Below are 15,755 nucleotides of genomic sequence, written 5' to 3' on the forward strand. Positions count from 1 at the left end.
GATCCTATTGTTCACAAGCTTGTCATCAGTAGGGATGTTATATTCGAGGAAGATAAAGTAAAGGGAGACAAAGACACATTGAATTCAGTAACTACTATATTTCAGGTGAAAAATAAGACGGACGAAGGTCAGGTTTCTTGTGAAGCAGTACCAGAGCACGAAGAACAAGAGCATGTTGAGTCAGAGGTTTCCAATGTGAAGCAGTCAACTCGAGACAGAAGGCCACCAGTTTAGCTTTCAGATTATGTCACTGAAAGCAACATTGCATATTGTCTATTATCAGAGAATGGTGAGCCATCGAGTTTCCATGAGGCTACTCAAAGCTCGGATATATCCCTGTGGATGATAGCAATGCAAGAAGAGTTGGAGGCATTAGACATGAATAAAACCTGGGATCTTGTTACACTACCACGAGGGAGGAAAGCCATTGGAAACAGATGGGTCTATAAGATCAAGCGTGATGACAATAACCAAGTGGAGCGGTATCGTGCTAGGTTGGTGGTAAAAGGGTATGCTCAGAAAGAAGGCATTGACTTCAATGAGATATTTTCTCCTGTGGTTCGGCTTACAATAGTCAGAGTGGTGCTGGCATTGTGTGCGGTGTTTGACCTACATCTAGAACAGCTAGATATAAAAACGGTATTTTTTCATGGAGATCTTGAAGAAGAAATCTATATGCTCCAGCCAGAAGGTTTTGTGGAAAAAGGCAAAGAGAACTTGGTTTGCATGTTGAATAAATCCTCTGTACGGTCTCAAACAGAGATTTGATTCCTATATCATGAGCCTTGGATACAACAGACTAAGTGCAGACCCTTGTACATATTTCAAGAGGTCCAGTGATGATTATATCATTTTGCTGTTGTATGTGGACGACATGTTGGTAGCAGGCCCCAACAAAGATCAGGTCCAAGGATTGAAGGCACAGTTGGCTAGGGAATTTGATATGAAGGACTTGGGACCAGCAAACAAGATTCTCGTGCATTTTTTTGCATTGGGCTCATTCATTAACTGATAGAAATATCAGTTAATCCGCCATATTTTTTCTTGACAGTGACAGAAAAATAAGATAAGGAGATGACTCCATATGCTCTGATTCATTAATTGGGATTCTGATCCAGGAGCACTACCAATGCAAGTTCACCGAGATAGAAGTAATAGAAAGATTTGGCTTTCCCAGAAAAATTATTTAAAAAAAGTCTTGCAACGCTTCAACATGCAAGATAGTAAGCCAATATCGACCCCTCTTCCTGTTAACTTCAAGTTATCCTCTGAGATGTGTCCTAGCAGTGAAGCAGAGAGGATGAAGATGTCTCGAGTACCATATGCATCAGCAGTGGGAAGTAGTTGAAGAAGGAAGCGTGGATATGCAGAAGATCCATACGAAGGACAACATTGCTGATGTTCTGACCAAGCAAGTGAACACTGATAAGTTTGAGTGGTGTATATCCTCAAGTGGTCTAGCAGAAACATAAGCAGCAGAGAATGGCAAGATTGAAAGGATGTGGAGATGTGTTTGATTATCAATCAAATCTCCAAGTGGGAGAAATGTCGGTAGAAGAAAGGTCAAAGAAAGTATGCATTAAATACATGTCGGTAAAATGAATTGAATTGGCTGAATAAAAACAAAACGTAGGACCAACAAGAAACGCTATTAAGCCAAACGTTTAAACATGCTTTCAATAGATTCACAATCATATGCATCGTCTTGGTAATATAGCTTTTTCCAAAAGTTATTTTTTATAATTAAATTTATGGATTTTTTTGGAATTTCTGCTATCATATAACTATGTTGATTTTATAGTTTTTTTATATGTAGTTCAAATGAAATTTTTTCTATAAATAAAATTTATGAATGCGCTCCTGATATTGGAGGTGTGAGACGACGGATTGACTCAACCCATATTTGCAAAGAAAATTAATATTTTCGACATAAAAATAATATTTTTCATCGATCGAGTTAAGTTGGTGATCCATCTTATAAAATTGACATGTGAAATTTTAGGTTTATATTTTTTGATTTGAGGTGTAAAATTGGAGATTATAATAATAACGATGAATGGATTTGGTCACCAAGAAAGGCATTGTCATTTTGTGTATTTTTTATTGGAAAGACTATATATTATTCCATCTCCTAAAATTATAAAATATTAGAACGTCTTTTATATTATATAATAATAGGTCTCTTGTGAGATGATCTCACGAATCTTTATCTGTGAGACGGATCAACCCTACCGATATTCACAATAAAAAGTAATACTCTTTGAATAAAAAGTAATATTTTTTCATGGATCACCGAAATAAGAGATGCGTCTCATAAAATACGACCCGTGAAACCGTCTCACATGAGTTTTTGTGTTATATAATAATATAATAATCCGGAAAATTATGTTCTCATTTTTACTTTCTCTTAGGTCTTATATAATAAATTATGTTTTGAAAGGCGACTCTTCCGGTGAGACACCACTTTTGGATACGTTCACAAAATAAAAGCAGCACGTTTTTCAGTGTGCCTGCCTTTCATTTCATGGATATTAACCCAACACGGTGGAGTTGAGTTTGGTCATGTTTACTAAGTTTAAATCGATTTTATTTAAATGTTGCACCAATGTTTATTTATATACGACAAAACTATTTGAGATGTCTTACAAGTCATTTTTGTGAGATATAATATTTTATTTGGATCACACATAAAAAATAATATTTTTTATGCCAAAAATATTACTTTTTATTGTAAATATGAGTATGATTGATCTGTATCACGAATAAAGATCAGCGAGACCATCTCAAAATGGATCTACTCTTATTATTTTTAAAGGAGATTTAAAATTTAATTAAAGAGACTAAACATTAAGTTATGTTTAAAAATTAAAACAGTTTTCTTAAATTATTTTTATCAAATCCTTGTTATATATGTTATTTACTTTTGAAATGAAATCCTTTTTTTTTGGACAAGGAAACATTCTATTTTTTCATTAAATCAAAACATAGTCATTACAGTGACGAAAGAAAACATTAGAAATAAAATCAAGACTGTCATAAAAATAAAATGACTAGCATAACAATTGGCCGATCTAGCCAGAGTATGAGCAACCATATTCGCTTTTCTTCTAACGAAACGAATTTCATACATATATGTACGTTATTGAAAGAAAAGTGTGCAACATGCATCAACAATCTATCCAAATTCACTATGATCCATTAACTTTGAAAATACACTTACTACCAACATTTTAGAGATTGTTTCAAACATAATGTTTAAGCTCCAAGGAGAGCCCAATGAATGGCGTCGAACAACGTTTTTGCTTCAGCTATGAGCCTCTATTAGACCATGATATTTATGTATCCTACATGCCATGAAAACACCATCTGAGTCCCGGATGAATAGTGTCCTTCCTACTTCGCGTGTTTCCTTAAAGATGGCCGCATCAACGTTACATTTCATAAAGCTCGAACGTGGTCGGTTCCATCGAATGGTTTCAGGCGACGCCCTCGTTGGGGTATGTGGAGCTTGGGAGAGCTTGCGAATACTTTGCCATTGCTAGAGAATATCAGAGGCTAAAGATATATTGACCCTTTTTGGTGTATTGGCGTCATTCCATTGTTTGTTGTTTCTGTATTTTCATATGCTCCATAAGATCATGACTCGGTTGGAGATTACCTGAGATGGACGACGTTCCAGACATTGAAAGAACCATTGTTCATGTGACGACCTGTTACTTAAAATAATACTACTTTAATATTTGCGAAAAAATTTAAAATTTTCTTATTATATTATTTATTAAAGCATAACTCTTAAAATAAAATAACAGTCACCATGCATCTTAAAATAAAGTTAATAATAAAACTTCAAAGTTTGAATATCACAATCATAAAATCCCACGTCAAAACGACCACCATAACTTGAAAAAGTCTAGCATAACGTACAGTTTCAACGAACTTGCCATCAACACAAATGCATAAAATCAGAGTAAATAGTTTTAAAAAGTGTAGAATAAAATCTCATGAACTACAAGGTCCTCGGGTTTGTGTTGTCACTAGTCCGAGCCTGCTCACTGGTCAACTCCTCTCGGGTTTAGTGAGTCACTTTCCTAAATTTTTTTGTTTTGTTTGTGCAGTTGTAACCCATGAAGTGGGCATCCTAGCTACCTGAAAGGCGTGACAGAGAAAGACATCGAGCGGGGAGTTAAGCTTGCAAGAGAAATAAGGAATAAGACATAGCAGAATGGGAACAATATGCAAAATAATGTGTTGTTCTAAAAGTTTTATTTTGCATAGAGTAAGCTTTTTAGACTTCTTTGTATATATGTTGTTCTTGCTTTTAAGTTATTACTCAAAGTACGCCATAGGAACACTATTTTACATATTCACTTTTGTTTTTATCAAGGATTGAAAGATTTGAATGAAGTCGACCATTATGCTACTTTTATTATAATGGAAACATTTTGTTTCATTATGAAATCAATTGTAGGAATAATAGAGAGTGTTGAGTTGTGTAGGCCAATTTATGATTTTTTTACAAAAACTGAATAAAGTAATTGGTTGGATTATTTAGAACATAACACCAACATCCAACAAACAAACTTATCTCCGTTCCTCAACCAACATCCAACACAAACAAATGGTCATTAAACATAAAGCGGATCCACCGCATGAAGTGCAATGCATAGACATGTATACGAGAAAGAGGTTCGACTGAAGTGCAATACATAGACATATATGCGGGAAAGAAATCCAACTGTGGTACAATGCATAAATGCTAAGGAATCGGGAAGTTGTTTTGAGTGGATGCAACACGTAAGGTCATATATGGGTTTAGAGTTACATGTGTTGCGAGATTCTCCAGGATGACACCAAGGCCAACTGATGACCAACTCTCAATCCAGTGTGATCAACAAACATACCAGCAATATATAGGGAAGTATACGAATTTGGAATCTTTGAAATTTCTTAGCACAGATAGTGGATGTTCTTTCTCTTTATATTCAATCACTGATGATTCAATACTTCCTCGGGACTTGTATTGAATGCTCAGTCGTCCATACACATTCAGTTATGTCATGTCTTCAAGGACATCTTCTGAATTTAAGCTTGGCGATTTGAATGGGCATTTATTCCCCAGTCCACATGGATTACCCAGCCGCAGTCGTGGGAGTGAGATTTTACGTGTGATTTTGCTAGAGAAAGAAGAGCTGAGAGAATTGGTGCACCGTCGACGACTGAACCAGATGAGAAGCGGCAAAGTAAGCTGTTGGCTGGGCTTGCTGGCACCGTCAGTGCAGATCATGGGTGGATCGTGGTCACTGATGATGCAACGATCAGAGAGATGGTGGTGGCTGGATGGCACACAAAGGGGCGAACAAGCCACTTATGTTGGTAGTGACAATGATGGTGGTGACGGGCGGCGAATCGACGGTGGCGGGGCCAATGTGAGTGAGCTTATAAAGCTGGGTGGAATAGTCAAGATTTGGGGGAAACTTTTCAAATTAAGGCTTTAGGAGGAAGGAAATTTGGGATTCGAGCTTGATCAATCAAAAGGTTTTAGGATACTAAGATCTTTGGTAGAATTCTGCCGAAATTTTGGTGAAGAAGAAAAGAACAAAGGGGACAGTAGAAAATTTGAATCTGGATGGACTGCTGAAAACTAGAACTTTTCATGGGCTTATTCTGCCTATATGGGCCTTGCAGTGAAAAGAAGAGATTTGAGAATATGTTTGAAATTGGGTGATGTAGCAAAAAATGAGTGGAGTTGGACTATTCTTTCTCGATTTAAACTTCAACAAGGGATTTGAGTTGGACTCCTTCGCCAAAACCAAAATGGCCCAGTTCTATTAAGGCAAGAGTGAGTCTAATTTTTGCAAATGGGTAAAACGAGAGAGTATACGGTCCTGTATACAGATATTTTTGCCCACTAGACAAATGCTTGCAGGAGGCATTTGTTGGAGTCAAATTTTAAATAACTGTTTGAGCTCAAATCCACGAGAAATGAATGTCTGGAAGTTAATCAGGAAAGTCCCACAATGCATTCAAGTAATTCAAATGAAAGAACAACACGCAATGGTTTTAGAGAAGAATATGGCCCATGATCGTGTGGCAGAAGTGGAGAGAAACTCCCAGGCTTTAAACAAAAGAGCGACTCGGCAAAAAGAAGAAAACACAACTCAACAGACAATATTAAGCAAAATCTGCACAAACTCTCTACAAATTTTAGTTTTTATTCAAGCATTCTAGTCTTTTTTTTTTTTTAGATTTCCAAGTATTTGAGGTCATCTTCATTTCACGTTTCAACAAGTTTTATTATAATTTTCATGTCTAATGAATTCATGCTGTTTTGTGAATACAAGCTTTATGTTGGAGATTTATTGTTGGATCTCGCTTTTCTCGTGCCCAAAACGCAGCGAAAGTTTAAAATTTTTATTTTATTTTGAGAATCAAAATATATTTGTTTGAGCACTCGTATGGTTTTATGATTAAACATCTATAGGGAGTTTTGAAGTTTATATCTTTGGTGAAAGATTCACACGGCACCAACTATTCTGGGGTTAGCGGAGATAGCTCTTGCTAAATTCCCTACGTACTTTCATCAAATCACCTTTGTTTATTTTTCGAATCTGGTCCACAACTAGAAGATTTATTCCTCTTCTAATTTGCACTAGAAAAATTAGAAGAGATTTTACGTTGAAGATCAAATCTTGAGAGACGGCTCAATCTCTTTTGCAAAAGAGGTGGCCGAAAATTTGAGGCTTGAGGAGTTGTGATTTTCGATAAATACAAGGATGGATGCTAGAGTTATGGCTTGTTTTCTCCCTTTTATAAACAAGTCATGACCTAATATCCATAATTAACATTAATGGGCTTGATTAATTAATTGAACTAGTCCAACTAGTTTATTTAATTAATCAAAGTCCATTAATAACTTTAATTATTTAGTATGTTAGACTTGTACTCCTATATGCTCATTAAACATACTTCCCATTATATTTAATTTAAATTCATTATAAATTCAACATTTGAATTTAATATTTAAATTATAAATTCAAAATTTGAATTTATTCTCTTCAGACTTTATAAATTCATAAATTCAACTTCTTGAATTTTCTATTTAATAAATTAATTATCATAAATTCAATTCCTTGAATTTACTATATCATAATATAAATTCAACTTCTTGAATTTATTCTCTCTCAACGGGAAACAAACGATCCAGTGCTTGTGTGACCATCAATGGTTCAGGGATACAGCTAGCCGTTGGTTCACAACTCCTTGTGATTCAGGACATAATCCTTTATTCGGGACTTACCCTTATTTGCCACATTCTATGTATGAACAATTGATCATGAGAATGTCAGAAATCATATTTCTGATTAAACCCATCGAACCATGGTAAGAGCGTCTAGTAGCATCGCCCCATGATTCTCTTGGTATCACTGATAGTGCTTGCAAGAACCTAGTCGATTATGATTAGCGTACAGTATGGTCCCTTCATCTTATATATCCCGATCGAATCTTCAACCATTGGTTCATCGAGGGTTTCATATTAATTCGATGACTATGTGATATATATAAATAGTGACATCGCATGTACCATTAGAGAACTCCTTCTCCAATGTACATCTCATACTCTGGCCAGATATTTCACGTACTATTATTTCATCAGATCACATAAGATATCCACACCCGTAGGTGAGCGGTGAATCTCCGACTACAATGCACTGGCTCCTATATGTATCCTAAATGTACCCAACCTCGCCACCTGATGACTCTCTTGGAGTCGGTAAACGAGTTAAAGCACAGCTCTAGCATATAGAGCCTCAGTGTTGTCTCGGATCGTAAGGACTAATGGTGTACAATCATAACCACGGACTTATCCTCTCGATGAATGATAACAACTTGGAAAATCCGAGAGAGGGTTGTTCGATATAATCATCATATGACTACTCATCTGCATGTTTGGACATCTCTATGCCTTTACCAAGAAACGCGATACACAACATCATATATGCTAGTCTCGAGCTCAAGCGACCTTTATCCATGTTTTAGGCGGTTGAATCGACTAGGAACGAATTTAGATTATACAGTATTTACAAATAAGTTTCAACATCGAATTACGATTCATTTGTATTAAAGTATAATCAAGGACTTTATCTATGCTGATTGCATGGGTATACAGATAAAGTAAAACAAGACAATAAAAAGTTAAATTATATTAAAATAAAGATTGTATATTACACATGAGTCAATAAATTTTCTAGCCAACCGTTGGCTTGCAGGGCATCTACTCTAACAATCTCCCACTTGCCCTAGAGCCAACTACCCACAACTTTAATCACATTGCTTCGCGATGCTTCTCAAACAATAGTCCTGACAAGGGCTTTGTAAGTGGATCAGCAATATTATCTGCAGAGGGGACTCTTCCGACCGATATGTCTCCTCTTCCCACAATCTCCCATATGATGTGGAATTTCCTCACGCATGGATGTCATCAATATAAAGTACTAGGAATGTCACTGCACTCACACTAACTTTCTTGTACACGCATGGTTCCTCAGGATTCTTAGCAAAACCAAATTCTTTGATTACTAACAAATATGAGGTTCCAACTCCTTAACGACTGTTTGAGACCATATATTGATCTTTGAAGTTTGCATACGTTATGCTCACTTCTTACTTATGTATATCCCTTAGGTTGAGACATATAAATTTCTTCTTTGATGTCTCCATTGAATAATGCAGTCTTTACATCTATTTGTCATATCTCATAGTCATACCATGCTGCTATGGCTAGTAGTATTCTAATGAACTTAAACATAACAACTGGATGAAAAAGTTTCCTCATAGTCAATTCATTGCCTTTGAGTATAACTTTTTGCAACCAGCCTTGCTTTGAAGGTCACTACCTTCCCATCTGCCCCAAGCTTTCTTTTGTAGATCCATTTGCATCCTATGTGAACTATTCCCTCATGTGGATCCACTAATGTCCAGACATGCTTTGAATACATAGAGTCCATTTTTGACTGCATGGCTTCAATCCATTTGGTTGAATCAGTGTCAGATATTGCTTCTTTGAAATTCATTCGATCACATCCAACACAAGGCTCATCATGGCCTTGTTCATGAAGAAGCGTATATCTTTCAGGTGGTCTAATAACCCTATCAGACCTTCTAGGAGCTTGTACTTCAACTACTGGTTGTTGGGGATTAGGTTCAACTTCTACAGTTGAGGGAGTATCTTGAATTTCTTCAAGTTCTATCATCTTGCATTTTCTATCTAATAGAAATTTCTTTTCAAAAAGGTGGCATTTCTTGAAACAAATACTTTTGCTTCATTGGGATGATAGAAATAATATAAAACATAATTCTTGGGATAGCCTACAAAGTAGCACAAAGTGGATCTACTATTTAATTTGTCTCCCACTGTCTGCTTCACGTAAGCAGGACATCCCCATATTATCATGTAAGAATATTTGTGTGGGGACCCGGGCTCTAACTCAATTGTCTTTGGGATTAATTGGATATTTTCTAGAAAATGTGGGTCATAAAAAAAATTTCTTTTAACAACATAAACCAGTGTATATAAATCATACACACATGATAACTCTATTTTATTTCAACCAACATAAATACATGTCTTGTTCCATTTCATTCTTAAACAAACTAGTATTTGAAACACATTACATATCAAATGTAAAAACTACTAGTCCATCTTCTACGCCCATAATCACCACGCTATCTCGATCTCTCATCTTTGTCTCGACCCTGATCCTGTCTCACATGTTGTCATGCACACATACAGACACAACAACAGCCGGAAACTCCGGTGAGAATAAATCTCAGTATAAAACATGTATACATGCATGTCATGCAATTTCATACAAAATCATAACACATAATTCAGTAATTATGACACATTAGTGAATACAGATAAAACAATTCGACTCTTACTCTTTAACTCGACTCATATCTAAATCTAGGGATCCCGGTGTGAATAAGACGTAACAAGTCTCCCACCTACTCCCCCAATCGTGGTGGCGGTACGTCTTATTCCTAGACTTCGGCCCTGTCTGTATCGAATATCTACAATCGGAGTCGATCTTCTCCTATGTCTCGATACCACCGAACGTCTAGAAACTTGGCATATCTGCCAATGACTCTCCTATCTCAATGCTTGTATATAAATCAATATAAAGCACAACATAACAAGGTATAGAAGTCTAGTATGTGATTTGTGGGAAACTAAAACCGGATCTGATTCGAGTTATATCTCCCCAATCAAACATTGAATTATACCTTTCTCATCGAAGTCTCGGTTTGAACAAGTCGAAGTCTTGCAATCTCTCGATATCAACTCTGTCAATACAATCTGAATTGATATTTATGACATGTACCATATCAATCTCCAACCCAAAGGAATAAACCTACGGATCAATATTCAATCTCGGTATATTTCGACGGCATAACGGCGTAATCTCGCGATACCGGTCAACTCAAACATTAATAATCAATAACAATAGCTCCTAATTCTCATCATAATACATCTGCTATGCTGAAATCTGCATAATCTCATACACATATATGCTGAAACATCGTAATAATCATATACGGTAACATTTCTTTGATACGATTTCGAATATACGTATCTCGTAATCTCAAAAACATATTTTAGAGTTCAAATTATACTTCCTTCCATATATCAATTTCGAAACATGCTGAAATGGAGTAAAACTTACATCTTTTCGTAGCCGGTGATGAGAGGAGCACAAATATAGACTCGGATTCAAATTCGGTTGGCCGGATCTTGCACAAGCTAAATTCTAAGATAGAAGGAACTTTGAACCTTTCATGGGAGTTTTGCCTCGTTTCTGTAGTTGCAAAGGTGAAGAATGAAGACTCAGCATCTATATTGCATGGCAAGGGACACATGGTTTCATTCTTTATCCCACACGTCACACCGCGGGTGCGCTCATTCTGCATCGCGGGTGCGCTGAGCGTACTGTAATACTTCCACAAATTCAGAAGACACGACCGCGGGTGCGGTGCATTTTTTACCGCGGGTGCGTTGCCCTCTCTTTCCCAACACCGCAGGTGCGGTCACTTTTATGGCGCGGGTGCACTGACTCTACTATACCACCAAAACTCGAATTGCAACGTCGCCTCTCCATGTCTGTTCTTCCATTCCCTTATTCATATATGAGATAACTCAAAAATATCAACTATAATCTTGGGCATTACAATTTTCTCCCTCTTAGATATGAGTTCGTCCTCGAGCTCGCAAGTAATCAATCAAAGCGTGTAAAAGAAGCAATATAATAAAAAGCGGAATAAATACTCACATCATGGAAATAGCTCTGGATATCTCTGCTTCATCTCTGATTCTGTCTCCCAAGTTGCTTCTTCAGTTTTACTAGCGGAATGATCTTCGTTCTGAGCTGTTTTTCTTTCCGATCCTAGAATCTGAATTGGATGTTCAATATAACTCAGAGTGTCGTCAAGCTCGGCTTCATCAGGCTGAATGACATGAGAAACATCAGACATATATCTACGCAGCATCGATACATGGAAGACATCATGTATCCCCGATAGAGAAGGAGTAATGGCGAGTCGATAGGCACGATCGCCAATCTTCTCAAGAATCTCGTATGGACCGATGTATCTAGGAGACAACTTCCCACGTTTTTCAAATCTGACAACGCCTTTGAATGGAGAAATCTTAAAAAACACTCTGTCTCCTTGTTCAAATACTAACGGTCTACGACGTACATTCGCATACTTGGCTTGCCTATCCTGCGCTGTCCTTCATTCTTTTCTGGATCAATTTTACTTTCTCTGTCATCTCACGAATCATATCAGGTCCTAGTTCTGGTACCTCTGAGATGTCATCCCAATACAGCGGAGATCTGCACTTCTTTCCGTATAAAGCTTCAAACGGTGCCATCCCGATGCTCGTCTGATAGCTGTTGTTGTACGAGAATTCACAAAGAGGTAGTGAATCTTGCCAACTAGTGCCAAAATCTAGCACTATAGCTCTCAGCATATCCTCTAAGGTCTGGATAGTCCGCTCTGACTGTCCGTCTGTCTGAGGATGATATGCAAGTACTCAGGTGCAATGTCGTACCTAGAGCCTGCTGCAAGCTGTGCCAGAAATGTGAAGTGAATCGGGGATCACGATCTGATACAATAGATTTCGGCACACCATGCAATCTGACCACCTCTCTGACATATATTTCTGCCATCTGATCATGTCAATACGTCATTCTGTATGGATTAAAGCATGCTGATTTGGTCAGTCTATCAATTACGACCCAAATCGCATCACAGTCCCGGGATGATCGTGGTAACTTCGTAACAAAATCCATGGAAATGTGATCCCATTTCCATCAGGAATAGATAAACTCTGAAGTAAACCTCCGGGTTTCTTCCGCTCAGCTTTCATCTGTTGGAAATTCAGGCACTTAGATACAAACTCTGCAATGTCTGATTTCATCTGTTTCCACCAAAACTGTATCTTCAGATCATTGTACATCTTTCTGCCACCAGGATGAATACTGAAACGACTACAGTGCGCTTCTGATAAAATCTGTTGTCTCAAATCTGAAACATCTGGCACTACGAGACGGTTATTTACATGCAATACATGATCATGTACCTGATATTCTGACTGATGTCCGGTTCTGATAATCTCAATCGACTTCTGAACATTCTGATCATTTTTTTGTGCTTCTTTAATGCGAACAATCAAATCTGGTTCCATTCGAATCGTAGCAAGTCGCAATGGTCGACTATCTGTATCAAATGCTAACCCAGACAAACAGCAATCTTCAATCATATTCGAAATACCTATCGTCGATAAGGATAGAGCACATACCTTTCGACTCAAGGCATCCGCTGCTGTATTAGACTTCCCTGGATAGTACTTGATTTCACAATCGAAATCCTTCAACAAATCGAGCCATCTACACTGTATCATATTCAACTCTGACTGAGAAAACAGGTATTTCAGGCTTTTGTGATCATAATAGATTTCAAACTTCTCGCCGTAGAGATAGTGTCGCCATATCTTTAGTGCAAACACAATGCCCTGCCAATTCAAGATCATGAATTGGGTAACGAATCTCGTGAGGCTTCAACTGTCTCGAGGCATATGCAATCACATGTCCTCGCTGCATAAGAATACATCCTAGCCCTCTGTGGGATGCATCACAATATACAACAAAATAACCCGTACATGAAGGTATCATCAACACCGGAGCACTGGTCAGTCGTTTCTTTAACTCCAAGAAGCTAGACTCACAGGCTTCAGACCATACAAATGGCGCATTTTTCTGTGTTAACTGGGTAATCGGCTTCGCAATACTGGAAAAATCTTTAATAAATCAGTCGAGAGTACCCTGCCAAACCCATGAAACTGCGTATTTCTGGTACTGATGTCGGTCTAGGCCAACTAATCACAGCTTCAACTTTACTTGGATCGACAGAAATACCGTCTCCAGATATGATATGTCCCAAAAAGACAACCTGTCTCAGCCAGAACTCACACTTCGACAGTTTAGCATATAATTTCTCATTTCTCAATGTTTGCAACACAGTTCTTAAATGTCCGGCATGCTCAATCATATTCTTGGAATAAACCAAAATATCATCAATAAAAATAATCACAAACTCATCCAGATATTTCTGAAAGACACGATTCATCAATCCCATAAATACCGCTGGAGCATTCGTTAAACCGAAAGGCATGACGATAAACTCATAATGTTCATACCTGGTTCGGAATGCTGTTTTCGGTATATCAACATCTCGAACTCTCAGCTGGTGATATCCAGATCTCAGATCGATCTTGGAATAGACAGAGGATCCCTGCAACTGATCCAATAAATCGTCGATATGAGGCAATGGATATTTGTTCTTTACTGTCGCTTTATTCAATTGTTGATAATCAATACACAATCTCATTGAATCGTCTTTCCTCAGAACAAAAAGTACCGGAGCACCCCAAGGAGATACACTCGGTCTAATGTAACCCTTGGCCAATAAATCTTCGAGCTGTTCCTTCAATTCTTTCAATTCAATAGGCGACATTCTATAGGGAGCTCGAGATATAGGAACGGTACCTGGTAGAAGATCAATACTGAAATCTACCTCTCGGACTGGAGGTAACCCTGGAATCTCATCTGGGAATACATCCGCAAACTCAGATACTACTGGCAGGTCTGCCATTGTTGGGCTCGATTTCAGTAGATCTACTGAATATACAAGGAACCCCTCTGCTCCTTTCTGCAACAATCGACTCATAGACAACACAGATATCAAGGGAATCCGAGCTCTGGAACCCTTACCGTAGAATTTCCACTCATCAGCCATCTCTGGTCTGAATCTGACAATCTTCTGGAAACAATCTACAGTGGCTCTGTACTTGGTTAACATATCGATGCCAACAATACAATCAAAATCAGATAACCCAAGCACAATGCAATCTAGAACAATATCATGACCCTCGAACTGTAGCATGCATTGTCTAACCGATGTCAGTGATATCAAACCACTCCCCAAAGGAGAAGAAATCGATACTACAACAGATAATGACTCGACAGGTAAAGCATGCATCAATGCAAAGCGCTCAGAAATGAATGTATGAGATGCACCTGTATCTATCAATACATAAGCAGGATAACCGCAAAGAAAACAGTTACCTGCGATCACATCGTCTGGTGCATCTTGGGCTTGCTCTTCTGTCAGTGCAAATACTCGAGCCTGCTGTCTGGGAGGTTGGCTCACTGTCTGGCTACCTCTGGCTCTGGGCTGGGTCTGTGTAGGGGTTGGCTGAAAGGAATGAACAGATGAAGCTTGCCTCTTAGGCTGGGTTACTGAACCAGATGCTCCTACACTCTGAGCTTGCTGTACCCCTTTCTGTGGACAGACTCTGGCGAAATGTCCTTGCTGTTTGCAAATATTGCAGTGTCCCATCAGACCCTGACACTGCTCTGTGGCATGTCAGCCTCCACAAGAACTGCAATACACACCTGTATACTCTGTACTCTGACCAGGACCTCTCTGTCGTGATCCACTGGAGCTCGACGAACTGCTCCCTGATCTCTTGAACTGTTTTCCCTTTGCTTTCAGCCGGTCTTTGCTCCCGCTGCTGCTACCACCGCTCTCAAATCTGGGAGGGGGTTGAATTGAGGATTGTGGCGGTCTAGGAGTCGGAGCGACATAGGAAGTGCTTCGTTGCCTAAGCAATCCAGCTTCTGCCCCCTTGGCACGGTTCAACGCATCAGCAAAGTTGTTGGGTCTACCGGTATTCACCAAGGTAAAGATATCTGGATTCAAGCCATTGATAAACTGATATGCAATAGCCTCGTCATTCTCTGCCACGTGAGGAGAAAATCGGAGCAATGTAGAGAACTTTGCCACATATTCTTCGATGTTTAACTGTCCCTGTTTCAAATTTGCAAATTCAGCACCTTTGTCTTTTCGGTAGAACACGGGAAAGAAGCGTTGATAAAACTCTGCTTTAAAAACTTTCCAAGTGATCTCTATGCCACGATGCTCCAATGCTTTCTTCGTGGTAAGCCACCAGTTCTTTGCAACTTCTTGCAGTTGATGCCCAATAAGTTTAACTCGTCGCTCGTCAGTGTAGTCAAGAGACTCAAATAGCATCTCGATATCATCGAGCCAACTTTCACACTCAATTGAATTTTCTGTGCCCTTCAGTGTCGGTGGTCGAAACGACTAAAACCTCTTTAGCAAAGTCTCCATCGGTG

Source organism: Primulina tabacum, chromosome 14 (genome assembly GCF_025594145.1).
Source record: "Primulina tabacum isolate GXHZ01 chromosome 14, ASM2559414v2, whole genome shotgun sequence".
Classification (NCBI taxonomy): Eukaryota; Viridiplantae; Streptophyta; class Magnoliopsida; order Lamiales; family Gesneriaceae; genus Primulina; species Primulina tabacum.